This window comes from Hippocampus comes, unplaced genomic scaffold (assembly GCF_001891065.2).
Source record: "Hippocampus comes isolate QL1 unplaced genomic scaffold, H_comes_QL1_v1.1 scaffold76, whole genome shotgun sequence".
In the NCBI taxonomy this organism is placed as follows: domain Eukaryota; kingdom Metazoa; phylum Chordata; class Actinopteri; order Syngnathiformes; family Syngnathidae; genus Hippocampus; species Hippocampus comes.
The window spans coordinates 3307925-3323131 of record NW_017805277.1 but is presented as its reverse complement, the minus strand read 5'-3'; the positions used below and the strand labels follow the sequence as shown (position 1 = coordinate 3323131).

The 15207-nt window shown below is 41.1% G+C and overlaps 1 protein-coding gene across 1 annotated transcript in view; it reads left to right on the top strand.

Moving 5' to 3' along the window:
- Positions 1-5886: 5886 nt before the first annotated feature.
- The window catches only part of LOC109516105 (uncharacterized), a 29252-nt gene continuing 19931 nt past the window's right edge, over positions 5887-15207 (top strand). The window contains exon 1 of the mRNA XM_019870317.1: positions 5887-6154. The gene's annotated coding sequence lies outside the window, so the exon portion shown is untranslated. The remainder of the gene's footprint in view (positions 6155-15207) is intronic.

Genomic DNA, 15207 nt, shown 5'->3' with positions numbered 1-15207 from the left:
AATTCCTCATAGGTGTGAATGAGAGTGTAATAGGTGATTGTCTTTATGTGCACTGTGACTGATCCGAGCCCGCCAATTGCCGGAGTCACTCTGATAGAGTCCAGTTACACAGTGATCCTAACGGGACGAGCCCAACAGTGGGTACGGATGACCCTATAGCTTCAAATAAAAACTAGAGTTCACGCATCAGTGCCTTCTGTGCTGTGCAAATATTCTCAATCTTCAAAGAGCTATTTTACATGAACAACATGATTTACCTGAAAAATAAACTCCTACAGTTACAACACCATAAATGTCTGTTCATTCATTTCAAACAGCTTGAGTGAGCCATAAGCAAAATGCTGCGTTTGCCTATGTTTCCATTTGTTAATTTTCACCACACTGTCTGAAATGTTTTAAGAGGTGCAACCTAATATTGTTTGAACTCCCAGACCTACCACAAAGATCTCGGATAAATGGGAGGGAAGGAAATGCACAGACAGGAGGACGGGCGTGGATGGAAAAGTGCGCAGTAACTTGGCTGCATTGCACCCTTAAGTAACAACATGTGACAAAGGAGGATTTCCACGTTCCGACTCGACACAGGCCACAAGGCTGCTGAAGGTCCGGGCTGCTCACGCCCAGTGGACGCTGGGGTCCGACTGGGAAACTGATAAGACTCTGCCATACCTAATTCCTTTCCATGTTCTCATCCAGGGTCGACATCACAATGGGCATGATTCATGGGGGTAATTCCGCCAGCTACTGACTTGGCTCCTGCTTGCATTTGCAAAGAATGTGACCTCACAATGTGCTTCTTTCAGCTCTGTCTGACTTGGTGCAGCCTCTCCTTGAAGCCCTCTTCTGTTTGAGACTGCAGAGTGAGGACAGGAGAATTCAGCCGAAATGCAAAGGAGAGATGCGATGGAAGAAAAGGCTGGGAAAAACTCTCCTCGTGCCCCATCCTTTCTTTTGCCTACATCACTCCCACCGCCGTGTCGCTCCCACCACTAAATAAATGAACATAGGGAGGAGGAGATTGAACTTGAATGTTAACCACCGTAGACACCGCAGAGACAAACCCTGATTGCGCAGGGAGAAGTCGTAGGTGTGATGCCTGTCGTGGCTTTCCGTTCATGAGCCACGGAGACAAGTCTATACTGGGCGATGATTCAAGCGCGTACATAACTGTGTTTTGTAATGCTAGTCTCAAACAAACTGCAATCATAGATCGTCATTATTGAGCCGCGTTAGGCCATTTGAAGCCCAGTTAATACCTGGTTACATTCCATCTGTCACAAACACAAAGACCCTCATCTTTATCTTCATTCCGTGCTGAAATGGAAATTGGGCTTGTGGGCTAATTTGGCCAAAGTAGGTTTAAAACTGACTGGGCATAAAGTAAAGTAATCAACATCAGTGCCAACTGTAGATTAAGGCGACATGTGGCCCTGGGATAATAACAATATAAGATTTCATGACGAAAGGTGCCATCGAAAGGACAGATATTTATTTTTCTTGTGAATGTAAAAATCATGAAATCTGACATTAAACAGGCTAGCGTGGTCTTTCATTTGACATTCCACCTCAGAGAATATGGCTTCGGTTCTGTAGGCCATTTGACTTCACTACAGAGGAAAATGACTTTAGGGAAAATGCAGAGCTATCTAGCACAGAACACTGGCCCATAAACACTCACGATATGAAACAACTTATGGCACACGCACTCTCACACCATACACATTAAAAGGGCGTTGACACGTTAGCAAGCAGAGGTGATTTCGTCATGTCACCCTCCTTAACAATCTGCCATTGGAGGAGAACAAATGATGATGTCATCACTGGCACAGCGTGGGTGTCTGAAAGCTTTTCATGCAACCGCCTCAGTTGAATGAAAGGCAGACATTACGCACACATAAGAGCGGAGGCCATATGATCACTAAAGCAATTTTAGATTTTTTTTTTTAATTGAGGTGAAACACTGACAACACAAATAATGTTACCGGTAATGTAAAAAAAAAACTCACAGGAAGTGAATATCTGACAATCATATACCCTTCCTAGCAGGCACTGGAGCCAAGTAAAAACCACCAAGTTTGGCATCACAGGGTTTCATCGTCTCAATTGTCAAATATTTTCTTATAACCTGTGTGTGCACGTGGCACAATATTTTTTAGATGGTACTAATTTAAGTTTTGAAATGAAGGACTCAGTTGAAAAAAATATTAGTATTTACACGCTTATTTAAAATAGCCCATTTCTTTGAAGCGTGGACCTTGCAATATTATGGTATACAGTATTTTTCTTTGCCTCCCTTTATTTGCTTCAGTTCGAACTGCTAGTGTGACATTTACATTCGAGTACGAGTCGAGTGTACCCTGTAAGTATCTAAATGTAAATCAGACTGGAGCGTTATCGCAGCCATCCTCATTGCGATATCAACATTCCCAGTCTGGCTGACAGGTCAATTGAACTGTGAAGTCACAGGACGGAAGAGGCCTTGTTTCACTCATGAGAAAGTACAATGATCCTGTGGGCAGGATGTAGCTGACAACACAGCTAAATTCATTCAGTGTGTCTATTTTGGTGCAACGTCTAGACATGAAAATATTTTACTAGCCACCCGAAAAAAAAACCAAAAACAAAAAACCCCCCGAAAAAAACAAAATAAAACACCACTGTCTTCTGCAAAGTTGCACAAGACACCAGATGAGACGCCACAGCTTGAAGACGAGCTGTGGCGAGCAACTCATTTCCTGCCAAGCACCGTATAGGTTGCATATGTCAAATCTAGCGATAAATTGTATTGAATGTGATCATGAGTTTATGCCTTCTAATGTTTTTCTGATGGTATAATGATGTGTTGATTTTGTAAAACTGTTTTTACATCCGTGTATTTTCAGCGATGGGCACTTTACCCTATTTTGCCGGTGCGTCCTCCGTCCTCCATCACTGACCTGGGTACCCTTCCGTCATTGTCCCTCTGTCCTTACTCATATACCGTATTTTTCGGATTATAAGTCGCAGTTTTTTTCATAGTTTGGCCGGGGTGCGACTTATACTCTGGTGCGACTTGTGTGTGAAATTATTAACACATTATTATATCATTTCACATGTTATTTTCACACTAAACCGCAAGAGGACACTCTAGGCCTGTGTTGATAAGTGGACAATGAGTGACGTAAGCGATGTAGAATAGGAAGAGCCACATCTTCTACCTCCAGAGTTGGCAGACTTGTTTCAAACAGACACCGAGGATGAAGATTTCATTGGATTTAGTGATTTGGAGAGACACTGACGGTTTGGTAAACTTATTAGCATGTTCTTTATGCAATAGTTATCTGAATAAGTCTTAATATGTTACGTAAACACACCAGCCGCGTTCGTTGTTTATGCGTCATGTAATGTTAGCTTGTAACATACTTATTCAGCCTGTTGTTCCCTATTTTTATTTTTATTTGCCTTTCAAGATGACAGGTCTGTTCTTGGGATTGGATTTTATCACATAAATTTCCCACCAGAATACTCCAGTGCGACTCATGTATGTTTTTTTCTTCTTTACTATGCATTTTATGGCTGGTGCGACTTATACTCAGGAGCGATTTATAGTCCGGAAAATACGGTAATCCATCCTCCTCCTTTTAAAGCGCTTCCATCCCAGTCCCAGGCACGATTAAAGGGACGGACGAAAACCCACTTTGGTCCTTGCTTATTCCGTTTTATACATCAGTCTTTGAAACAACTGTATGTCTGTGATCTGCCCATGCATGATACAGAGGATGATAAATCAAAAATGCATTAATACACACCTATAATTCCAAACGCTCACGTTTTAGTTAGGTAATTGTTAAATTAGGCCTCTTTGGCACACATAATTAGACAGGTGACTTGAGTTGGGCCTTTACGTAGCTGTGACCTTTCTACAAGCTTCTACTTGGCCTTCCTTATCTTAGCACATTTTCTTGCTGAATGCATTTAAAAGCGTGGAGTCCCACGTTGTCACATGGCCTCGGCAAAGTCGCCCCCTTATGTGAAATAGTACAAGAACAAGCAACCATTTTGGAATTAACAGACCTTCTTTGGCATGGCCGAAAAGTCTCTGTGGCCGTGTCTCAATCTTTTTGACATACTTTAAATATTCTTCTGATAGTTAAAAAGTAGAATAGCGAGCAATATAGATACACGGATCAGCAAAAATGTCCTTTTCAGTTCATTTCAGACAAAAAAACAATTAGAAAATAGAAAACTGCACGAACTACAAAAATGTAATTGTTCTATTCAACATGCATCAATACATTGCCACTTTGTGCATTATGTGACCAATATCTGATGCTCAAATAACTGCAGTTGTTCGGATATTTTGACTGATCATTTGCTGTTATGTTGGGGACATTTAGCCAAATGCTCGTATTAGTGGGGGAGCATGTAAAAAGTCCTCCGAAAAATGGATGCTGCTATCGCTGCAAAGGTGAAACCACTGTCCTTGTTTTAATTCACAATGATGATCATCATCACCATCGTCATCATCATAATTTTAGAATGATATAATAACCTCCATGAACATGGATAAAATGATTGATTGACAGGATACTGAAAGTTTAAAATTACCCACAACATTATCACTCAGAATCTTGTGGTTTAGGCCAAAATCATTGACTGGCTAACACTTTTTTTTAGTTGAAAGGAAAAAAGGAATAAAAAAAGAGAGAGAGACAGAGAGAAGAAAAGCAACATATCCTACCCACACTGTGGTGTGCTATCGGGTTAAACAGTCACACAGCCAAGATTAAACTTTAAGCACAAGTTTCAGTGAAAAACAAGACATTTGTCATGTTAACGGTCAGATGCATGGAAATGGAAAACATGCTGCATACTTATGGATTCTCCTCAGAAAGTGCGTGACTAAGAAAGAAAACGTTTGACTTATTTATATCGCTGTCACGTCTAAGTGGCCCTTCCGCTGTTCTTTTAAAACCCCGTTTTACAGGTTAAATTGTTTTCCTTTTTAATTCTCTAAAATAAGCAGGCCCTCCCATTGTTGTCCGGAATGAGGGCTTGGGGGCAGGGGAGAATGAAGAAAAATAACTGACTGTGTTTTTTGACTAATTTCTTTCCTTCTGTTCAAAGAATAGTTTTCGTTCTAATCTTGAGGAAACATATTGGTGCGAACACCCTGGTTCAGCCGAACGTTAATCACTGAGAGTCCTGCCTTGATTAAAAAAAGACTAAACGGAGCTGAACCTTGATACTGTAAGTGGGAACAACAGCACAAAGAATCACCCGGAAGAAGAACCCCCCCATTAACTCCGTCTCTGGAGCATCTGATACATTAGGAGTCCCAATCAAACTGCAAATTTTACACCATTGAGGCTGTGTTGGTTGTAATAAAATGTCCTTTCTTAATATTGTGCCTCTGTGACACAATAAGCGCTATTGTAGTTTTGGTCGTAGGAGAGGTCGTAATAATAGTCATAATAAACTTCAGAGAATCCTTTTTTCTTCACGACCACATTCGTCTAATCCCGTGATTTTATCATACACACAATATACTCAATGTGGCCCTAAAACGCCTTCTTAAGATATCATTCAACGGTGGTTACCATCAAGAGCAATGAAGTACATACATTGATTCCAAATTTCTTCACAAAATTTAATCTGGCATAAAGTAGAGGTGACCCACTTTGTCGCTCTTTGTTCTCCATGCACACAGATGTATGTGTGTTGCATCTGTGTGTGTGTTTGTGTGCACGCGTGCCGGAGGGTGCCATTGCACTGACTGAGGTCCATCTGGCCCTCTATAATCAGCTTTTAACAACAAATCAAAAACAAAGAAGCACATGTGCAAGGCCAGTCACGCTGCCACGGTCACAAACATCCCAGTGCGCATTTTTATGGAGATCCAACACACTTGACAACAAGGTGGCATGCTGGGATGACAACGGATAGTGTCGGATCATGCTGTTGCATTTCTGGAGCAGTGTGTCAGTGTGTTTGAAAGCATGTGCATGTGGCCTGCATCTGGACGCTGTTAATTCTACTTAATCCTTTTTTTGCTGTCAGCCAGCCAGCCTTGTGTTCAAGCCCATGTAGTGTGTCACTCATCTTCTAACAGAATGCACGCAAACCCATAATGTCTTGTTAACGTGGAATGATCACAAATGCTGCTCGTGTTAAGGTAAGATGACTTCTTTTTAAATGCTATTTGCAGGACAACCGCCGGGTGCAGAAGTGACAATGCAGAAAAATTGTGCATTAGGAGGGGACCAAATCCTTTGTTTCAAAAGCCAGTGAACCTTTGCTTCCAAATACTGGTATAATATGGATTCAGTGGACTGTTTTCGCAGACAGAATAGTTTGGGGAATTGCAACCCCCGTTTGATTATTTGATAAGAGGTTTTGAAGCACAGTCTTTTGTGAGACCTGAAAACAGAGTCGGGCATTTAGTCTGTGTTTTGCTGCACCGCGAGAATGTTTTGGTGAAGTCTTGCATCGCCATGCTAGCTTACGCAGAAAAGCAGTACTGATGGATTTGGGTTACATTGCTCAATCAACTGGGCTCCCAGCGAACTTTTATGATCCATTACGCACAGGGGGATACTTTTGCCAAGGTGCCCTTGCCAGCTGGCTAAAACGATGGAAGCCAGCGATAGCTCGCTTGAGGTTTGCACAATTTCTCCTGTTCACTCTTGCTGAACACATACATGTTGTTTTGTCATTATAAAGCCTCCTTGCGGTCCTGTCTTATGGAAATGCTTGATGGAATCAGGGCACATGCGGCGTGCGCAATATGTCTGCAGACAGCTCAGGCAGAGAAAATGTGCAGTGGTTAGAGCTTGGGTGGAGACAGCAACATTTACCGTAGAACTGCAGACAAATATGCATGAGCTCCACCCTCGGTGAGCAATCAACTTCTCTGTGTCATCATGGTCTTTATCATGCAGACAGAGATTGATACCAAAAGTTCAAATCCATAATGATGATTACACTGGTGCCCCCCCCCCCCCCCCGTGGAAACAGGACATGGAAGTTGGCAGGCCTCCCCCATCAAATCCCATCCAGTTTTACAAGTGGCCTCTCCTTGAGAGATGTCTGTGCAATTCTTGTATTGCAAAACGGCATGATGAAATTGATGTCTTCTTCAGCCACCATGTAATTAATTTGCCCAACTTTTCTCCTGAGCACACTTCTGTTTGAGCTCCCTGTGGATGACTCATATTTCAGGGCCAATGCTTTTCATGGGTCGGGAGAGGCAAGGAAAGAAGACAAAGGAACTACGAGAGGACTATATCCAGAAAGATTAAGAGGATTTAATTTTTTTTTTTTTTTTTTGCAACGCAAGCAATAATAACCTAAATTCATAACATCTCATTTGTAATTCCTTACTCTGGAGTAAACATTGTCCACCAGCATAGAGTCAAAGTGGCACTCAAGTCGGGGAATACCAGGCTTTTAGCAGATTACTGCATCCGTACGGCTGTTAACAAATACTATGTCCTTATTTAAGTAGAAGGTATCTCGGTCGGAAGCTCTTTGAAAAAGTGTCACTTTCACTCCAGCAGAAGGCAAACCGTGCACCAGGAAGCGAAGTGGGTCAGCTGCACTGGGCAGGAGTAATAGATGGGAAGAGAGGAAAGACAATGGTTCAAAGCATCGTCATTGGTATTTGATCTATTGTCCTCCCTGGTCTTTAAAGACCACCACTAACAAGGCATCATCTTACTCAAATTGACTGGGTTTTGTGGAGCTAAGATCTCCTATGAGATTAAGTTCAGGTAGCTAAAGGGGTTGAGATTGAGGAGGAGGAGGGGTCTCTACTCCAAGCACTATATTTTGTGGGGGCACGGAATTTCAAAAGAAGGAAAAAAGATACGGCATCTATAGCCGTAGCAGTACAAGGAGTAGTGTTCATGCTTCACATTTGCCTACCACCACTTCGCTTTGGGCCCCGCTGCTGCTACCTGTTTGTCATGGTCATAGGCAGATATGAGAACTTGAAGCTCTAAGCTGTTAGCTATTTTTTTTTTTCCTTTCCCAAATGCACTTTTGCATTATGGGACGATGTAAACAAGTAGAGTGATGCATGATTTTGTTTGTTATGCATGCTGACATGCTTGCTTCTGCATTCTCGAGCATGAGCCGTTTCCATCAATTTGCCAACACAAAATGAATGAAAAGCAGGAAAAAAAGTTATGAGGGGCCTCTTGTCTCTTTTTTTTTTTTTTTTAAGCTCTTAACCTTCTTGATTGTTTGCAACAGTCCACAACAATTTTCTCTTCAGACACCTACAGAAAGCATAAGACCAGTCAAATCAGTTTCAGATAACATCAGTCTAAGCATTTGAAGTGTTAGCTTTGACTTTCCATTGCAGCCAATTTACTCATATACTTTGTGATAGATTTGAAAAGAAACGTTTTGAAATTATCGTGTGTGTGCCCAGGATTAGGGGGCACAAATGTGGATTTGTCCCAGATACTGTCAACCCATGCTACCTACCAAGGGAAGAGAACTCCGGTTCCTCGAGAGCCATGTCCTGCCTGTTTAGAGCACTCCCTACTCCAACACACCTGATTCAATCGATCATGATCGTTTCAGGCCTCTACAGAGCTTGCTGATGAGCTGATCGTTTGAATCAGGTGTGCTGGATTAAGGATCTAAAACAGGCAAGATATGGCTCTCGAGGAACCCGAGTTCCTTACCCCTGCTATATTTTAGGCATGCATGGATACCAATGTTATGGTTAAAGTAAATAAAATATTGGCAAAGAGAGTGCAACTCTTGTTTTCTTAGGTAGTAGAAAAAAGAAACAGCCCGTCCTGTTATGACTATATCCAGAAAGTTTAAGAGGTTTTAATTTTTTTTTTTTTTTTTTTTGCAACGCAAGCAATAATAACCTAAATTCATAACATCTCATTTGTAATTCCTTACTCTGGAGTAAACATTGTCCACCAGCATAGAGTCAAAGTGGCACTCAAGTCGGGGAATACCAGGCTTTTAGCAGATTACTGCATCCGTACGGCTGTTAACAAATACTATGTCCTTATTTAAGTAGAAGTTATCTCGGTCGGAAGCTCTTTGAAAAAGTGTCACTTTCACTCCAGCAGAAGGCAAACCGTGCACCAGGAAGCGAAGTGGGTCAGCTGCACTGGGCAGGAGTAATAGATGGGAAGAGAGGAAAGACAATGGTTCAAAGCATCGTCATTGGTATTTGATCTATTGTCCTCCCTGGTCTTTAAAGACCACCACTAACAAGGCATCATCTTACTCAAATTGACTGGGTTTTGTGGAGCTAAGATCTCCTATGAGATTAAGTTCAGGTAGCTAAAGGGGTTGAGATTGAGGAGGAGGAGGGGTCTCTACTCCAAGCACTATATTTTGTGGGGGCACGGAATTTCAAAAGAAGGAAAAAAGATACGGCATCTATAGCCGTAGCAGTACAAGGAGTAGTGTTCATGCTTCACATTTGCCTACCACCACTTCGCTTTGGGCCCCGCTGCTGCTACCTGTTTGTCATGGTCATAGGCAGATATGAGAACTTGAAGCTCTAAGCTGTTAGCTATTTTTTTTTTCCTTTCCCAAATGCACTTTTGCATTATGGGACGATGTAAACAAGTAGAGTGATGCATGATTTTGTTTGTTATGCATGCTGACATGCTTGCTTCTGCATTCTCGAGCATGAGCCGTTTCCATCAATTTGCCAACACAAAATGAATGAAAAGCAGGAAAAAAAGTTATGAGGGGCCTCTTGTCTCTTTTTTTTTTTTTTTAAGCTCTTAACCTTCTTGATTGTTTGCAACAGTCCACAACAATTTTCTCTTCAGACACCTACAGAAAGCATAAGACCAGTCAAATCAGTTTCAGATAACATCAGTCTAAGCATTTGAAGTGTTAGCTTTGACTTTCCATTGCAGCCAATTTACTCATATACTTTGTGATAGATTTGAAAAGAAACGTTTTGAAATTATCGTGTGTGTGCCCAGGATTAGGGGGCACAAATGTGGATTTGTCCCAGATACTGTCAACCCCATGCTACCTACCAAGGGAAGAGAACTCCGGTTCCTCGAGAGCCATGTCCTGCCTGTTTAGAGCACTCCCTACTCCAACACACCTGATTCAATCGATCATGATCGTTTCAGGCCTCTACAGAGCTTGCTGATGAGCTGATCGTTTGAATCAGGTGTGCTGGATTAAGGATCTAAAACAGGCAAGATATGGCTCTCGAGGAACCCGAGTTCCTTACCCCTGCTATATTTTAGGCATGCATGGATACCAATGTTATGGTTAAAGTAAATAAAATATTGGCAAAGAGAGTGCAACTCTTGTTTTCTTAGGTAGTAGAAAAAAGAAACAGCCCGTCCTGTTATGAGACTGTTTTTTTTTAATTCGTGAATTATAACTACATCCTTTTTTTATTCTTGAGCAGATTTATGCCCCCTTGTAATTACCATTTGTCTCCTCTCTGTCACAGAATTGATGGAATATGTTGAGAAAAATGCAAGAAAAAGCCAAGCAGGATCACAGCTCAGAGTGAAACCACAATGGAAGAGACTTTGAGAATGCTCATTAAACAACATGATTTACACTAACAAAACATGCACTGTTACAGTGCCAAACGCTTGGTTTCTTTGAAAATATACCACTTGGTGAACACTCTTCCCTTTAGTTCTATTTTGCAATTAGTTGACAATCTGGGGAAGAGTGAAGACATTGAATTCGACACGGTTGCATCAGCAGACCTGCATGTTGTCCATTTTTTTAAAATGTTACTCTCTTCCTAATAACCATTAATCGCTGATGTTTGAAATCAAAGCTCAAGATCCTCATCGCTTTCTTACACCCCGTGGAAGTCACTGCATTCCAAGACATCTCTGACAGTTTCACAACTTTAACCTTCTGTGGCTTAAACTGATTTGATCATGATAATGATGAGACGTCACGGAATACCTCCCCAGCTTCGCAGCACAGGGCTTTGGGTTGCTTCGTGAATGGATGGGCCAGAGATGTTATCTGGCCTTAGGGAGGATGTTTGGGGAGTGGGAGTGGAAGGGCTGTGCGGCTTCGGTGTGTTAATGCAGCTAACAGCCAGGAAGGCAGAGTGTTGACTCTGCAGATTTAAACTCGCTACTGATGGCTATGGGGCTAAATACTGACCCCATGGACTAATAAAGAAAATCACCTCAGGCACGAGCCGCGGGGGTCAGAGGTAACAGTGTGGCTGGGAAAAACACAGGCCACGGATTTCCATCACTACACTGCCTAATTGAAATGACAGTTAAAGACCGATGAGGGTAACAGTGTTTATTTGCTTCTTTGTTACGCGGTGAGCAAGCACAAAGATATGCCTAGCTCGGCCAGGGGTGACATCGCTCCTGTATGCTGTCTGGCTCCGGGATCTCGGCACTAGTACAATAAGGACTTCCTGTCTGCCGTCAGATTCCGATGAATTCCATTGAAGCCCGGGATAGGGCAAGGGGGGTGTGACGTGATTGTGTTAATAAGGGCTTGTGTGTCCAAATCCTACTCACGCTAACAACATGGCCGTGTTCGCTTATTTTACTATCAGCCGAAGTCGGAAGCAGCTGGTGCATATAGCACACTGGATCATTGGGAATAGTACCGCACCAGATTCAGCAATCTAAGCTATTTTTGGGTCCTTCTAATATATATTTGATAGCATATGAGAGGACTGTTATTGTTCCAAATTTGCCATTCAAGCAGCCTATGTGTAATATAGCAAGACTGTTTGATAGCAAGATTGTTTGATGACGAGGGAAAATAATCAAAGCAACTCTGTTTAACGACATTGTTGTATGAAGAGTTTATTGTGATAATTTAGAACATTGCCTTGACTTTGAAAGAGAAAAAGGAACCATGTCAGAAAGTGGCAAAGTACAGTTGAACTCCATAAACAAATGCCTTTAGAGTTGTACGCTTTGGACTTGATTTAAATAAAAATAACAAAAAACCCCAAGAAGGTCCCACAAATGGTTAAAACGTTGTATGACTGTAGGTCACACAAGCATATCTTGTCAGACTTTAGTGAAAAGTTTTCTTTGACTGTTTTGTGTGTTTGATTTTGGAAACAACATATTCACATTACAGGTTTTTCTGGTACATTTCTCAGATCAGAATTTAATTCCTCAAAACTACTTGTTCCATTTTCACAACATTGAGTCACTTGTGCACAGCAAAAAAGCAGTTTCTCATTTCTTGGAACAAGTTGCAAATGCTTTGGCACGGTCATGCAAATGATTATGTAGAATTGTCAGGTGTTTTCAACATTATAAATTGCTTTAAAAAAAAGATAGAAATGTGTGAAGCATTAGATCTACCAATCATCAACCAGTTTTCTGAAATAGCAAGTGAAGATAATCATTGTAATTCCTACAATATTGCATGTACAATTTTCACTCAGGAGAATATCCCATGTTCATAGTTGTATTATTATTATTATTATTATTATTATTATTATTATATATATATATTTTTTTATTACCGGTAGTTATCTTGGTAATATGCAATTGGTGTTTTCCTTTCTGTATCACAATGAATATGCTTTGTCAAGAATAAATTACAGTCCATGCAGTAAAACGTGCTGAATTCTCGTATCTGTGGAATCATCTTTCAGAATCATTTTCAGAAGACCCCAAAAACGTTAAGTTTGTTCAACCATTAACATTGCATCATGAATGACAAGACGTGTCATTAGTTTTTGAACACAAGAGGATGTCCATTCATCCGCTACTGGCGCAAAACGCGTGTATCCGGTGACGTTTTCACTCTTGCGGCAACCGCGCAACTTGGGGATCGAACCCAATTTGGCGGCTTCATGGCATAGAGCACTAACCTTTAAAGGCCGGGCTGCCACCTCGCATTATAAGCATATTAGAAGGTACAAAAAGAGCTTTTACACCAGGCTGGCATTTGTTATACATAACCCGAGGGCTATAAGGGCTAAAGCGACTTGTTAGAGCAGCAATAATGCCCTCATCGACAAGGACTCGGAATGGAGGAAAAGAGCACACATATTCCATCACAGATGACAAATAACATCATTTGTATGTGGTGTCACTCAACAAGCATGCCACTTAAATGACGATACCACAAATTATATAAATTAGAAGCCCCAAAATGATTTATTTGTCCCCAAGATTATTGGTCCAACACTAGCACAAGCTATTTCCGACTGGATTGTGAATCAGCCGTGCCAGATGTAATAGTTTTGCTCCCAAGAGAAAAATTCCTTGCTCAAAACAAAAATAACATTGTGTGTGAGGATACTGCAAAATGTATAAGTGGTAGCTTATACATTTTAGGAGCTGCTGCGGGCAGCTTTCTTTGGACTGTTTTTCTGACATGTTATGCATTTTTTAATGGTACTGAAAGACACAGTAAAACATTTTATTAAATACTTTCATATGAATTGAATGAAATGTTGGTTTGGTGTACACCAGCATTTCCGAATAATGACTTATTTCAATCTGCCATGTTGTGAATCGAATTATAAAGACTATTGTCCTCTAATACATATCAAAAGGGAAATATTTGAATGTTTTTTTTTTTAACTTTGACCCCAAACATAGTAGTAGTGGGACAAGCTCTTGACAAGCATTTCACAATGACGGCATGAACTATAAACTGTGTGTTGCATAATACATTTAAAATCAATCACGCAACCGTACGAATTGAAACATGTTGGACTGTATTAAAGAATGTGAGAGCGTGGTTTATGACACATTCAATATTTTTGATAAACCTTCAAATCATAAATATCACATCTGAAAAGGGACATAAAAGCATGTTTGTACAAAAAGTTCAGAGATGCTAGGAAACAAAGTGCCCTCTATAATCATATTGTTAGAAGCAGTTGGCATACATTTTTTTAATATATTGCTGTAATTGCAATAAATTATTTTCAAAATTTAGTTGAGATGTCATAAACTGTTACCGACATTGTTCACCTTTTTTTGTCAGTATTGCATGTTGGAACTAGAATTTACTCAAGCTGTAAAATTGTTTATTAAAATTGTGTAAAATCGTGCAATGTTTGCATAGATTTACGAGCATCTACTTTTACACATTTAAGACAAAGTTGAGGAACATGTGGCTTTTACATGATCAAGATAGTTAGATATTTGTGACCATTATAGAAAATATTACTATTGCGCCTTATTAACAGTTCAATGAAAACTCATGAAGCTACGGTAAATTTGCCCCAAAGAAAAAGACATCCCTGAACAGAGCCAATCGTGTTGAGGCCAGTGACCATTGTTACCATCTGCTCACTATTTCCTCTCCAGCAGATGATAATTGAAGCTGAAATCACTTTTCTTTCTTGCTTGAAGAGAGAGAGAGGGTCTGTCACTGAAGTCTCCGCCACAATAGTTAAGGCCCGTGTTTGTATTCTTTATAGAGCTATTTGCCCTGCTTGGCTCTTGAAACATCTGCACCCCAGATCAATACAGACCATCTAATCACCTGACACACTTAATTAAAATCTCACAAGAGGCATCAAAGGGCATGGTGCCCGAAATGGGGGAATGTAGATGAGCCGCCAGTGGTGTGCTTTGCAGGGCCTTACGTTCACAATAGAGGATGCTAAAAATCCTTCCTCATCTTTTGGTGAAAATAGGTCACTCTTGGCAGCTGAGGCTAATGTGTCCCAGGTCTGGCCTGTTGTCAAGCGTGCTGCTCATCGAATTTAACACCCTTTTGTGCCAGTGTCTCGGCACTAATCTGTCTTTTCACTGAGTGTTAAAATTAATTTGCAGTGATTTCTTTGAAAGCACACGCACCTCTTCAGAGACCTCAAACGGACAAGATGCCATTTGGAAGCCTTTGTCCTTGATCTTGCCCGTTCTAAACTCTCATGACAGGAGCTTTGAGATGCCTGCCCGATGAGGCATCGCAGTGACCACCCTTGTCTGCCTGTGAAAAACATCCCATGACAAAACACAAACCTAGGCCAACAAACAATACCACGCACTAAATTCCGAATCTGCTCGAGTTAGAGTCCAGCTAACGTTGCTCGGTGATGCGCAGTGACGATAATCAGAGTTGGCTCAGAATTGACAGATAAAAACATAATTTGATTTCACATTATCTGCTCACCGCTAGTCTCAACAGGGCATATCCGGAAAGGGGAACATGAGCAAAGTGAGATAACTTTATCAGAGTGTTTGGCAAAGACACAAAATGGTGTTCCCATGGGAAAAGTGGAGACACAAGTGT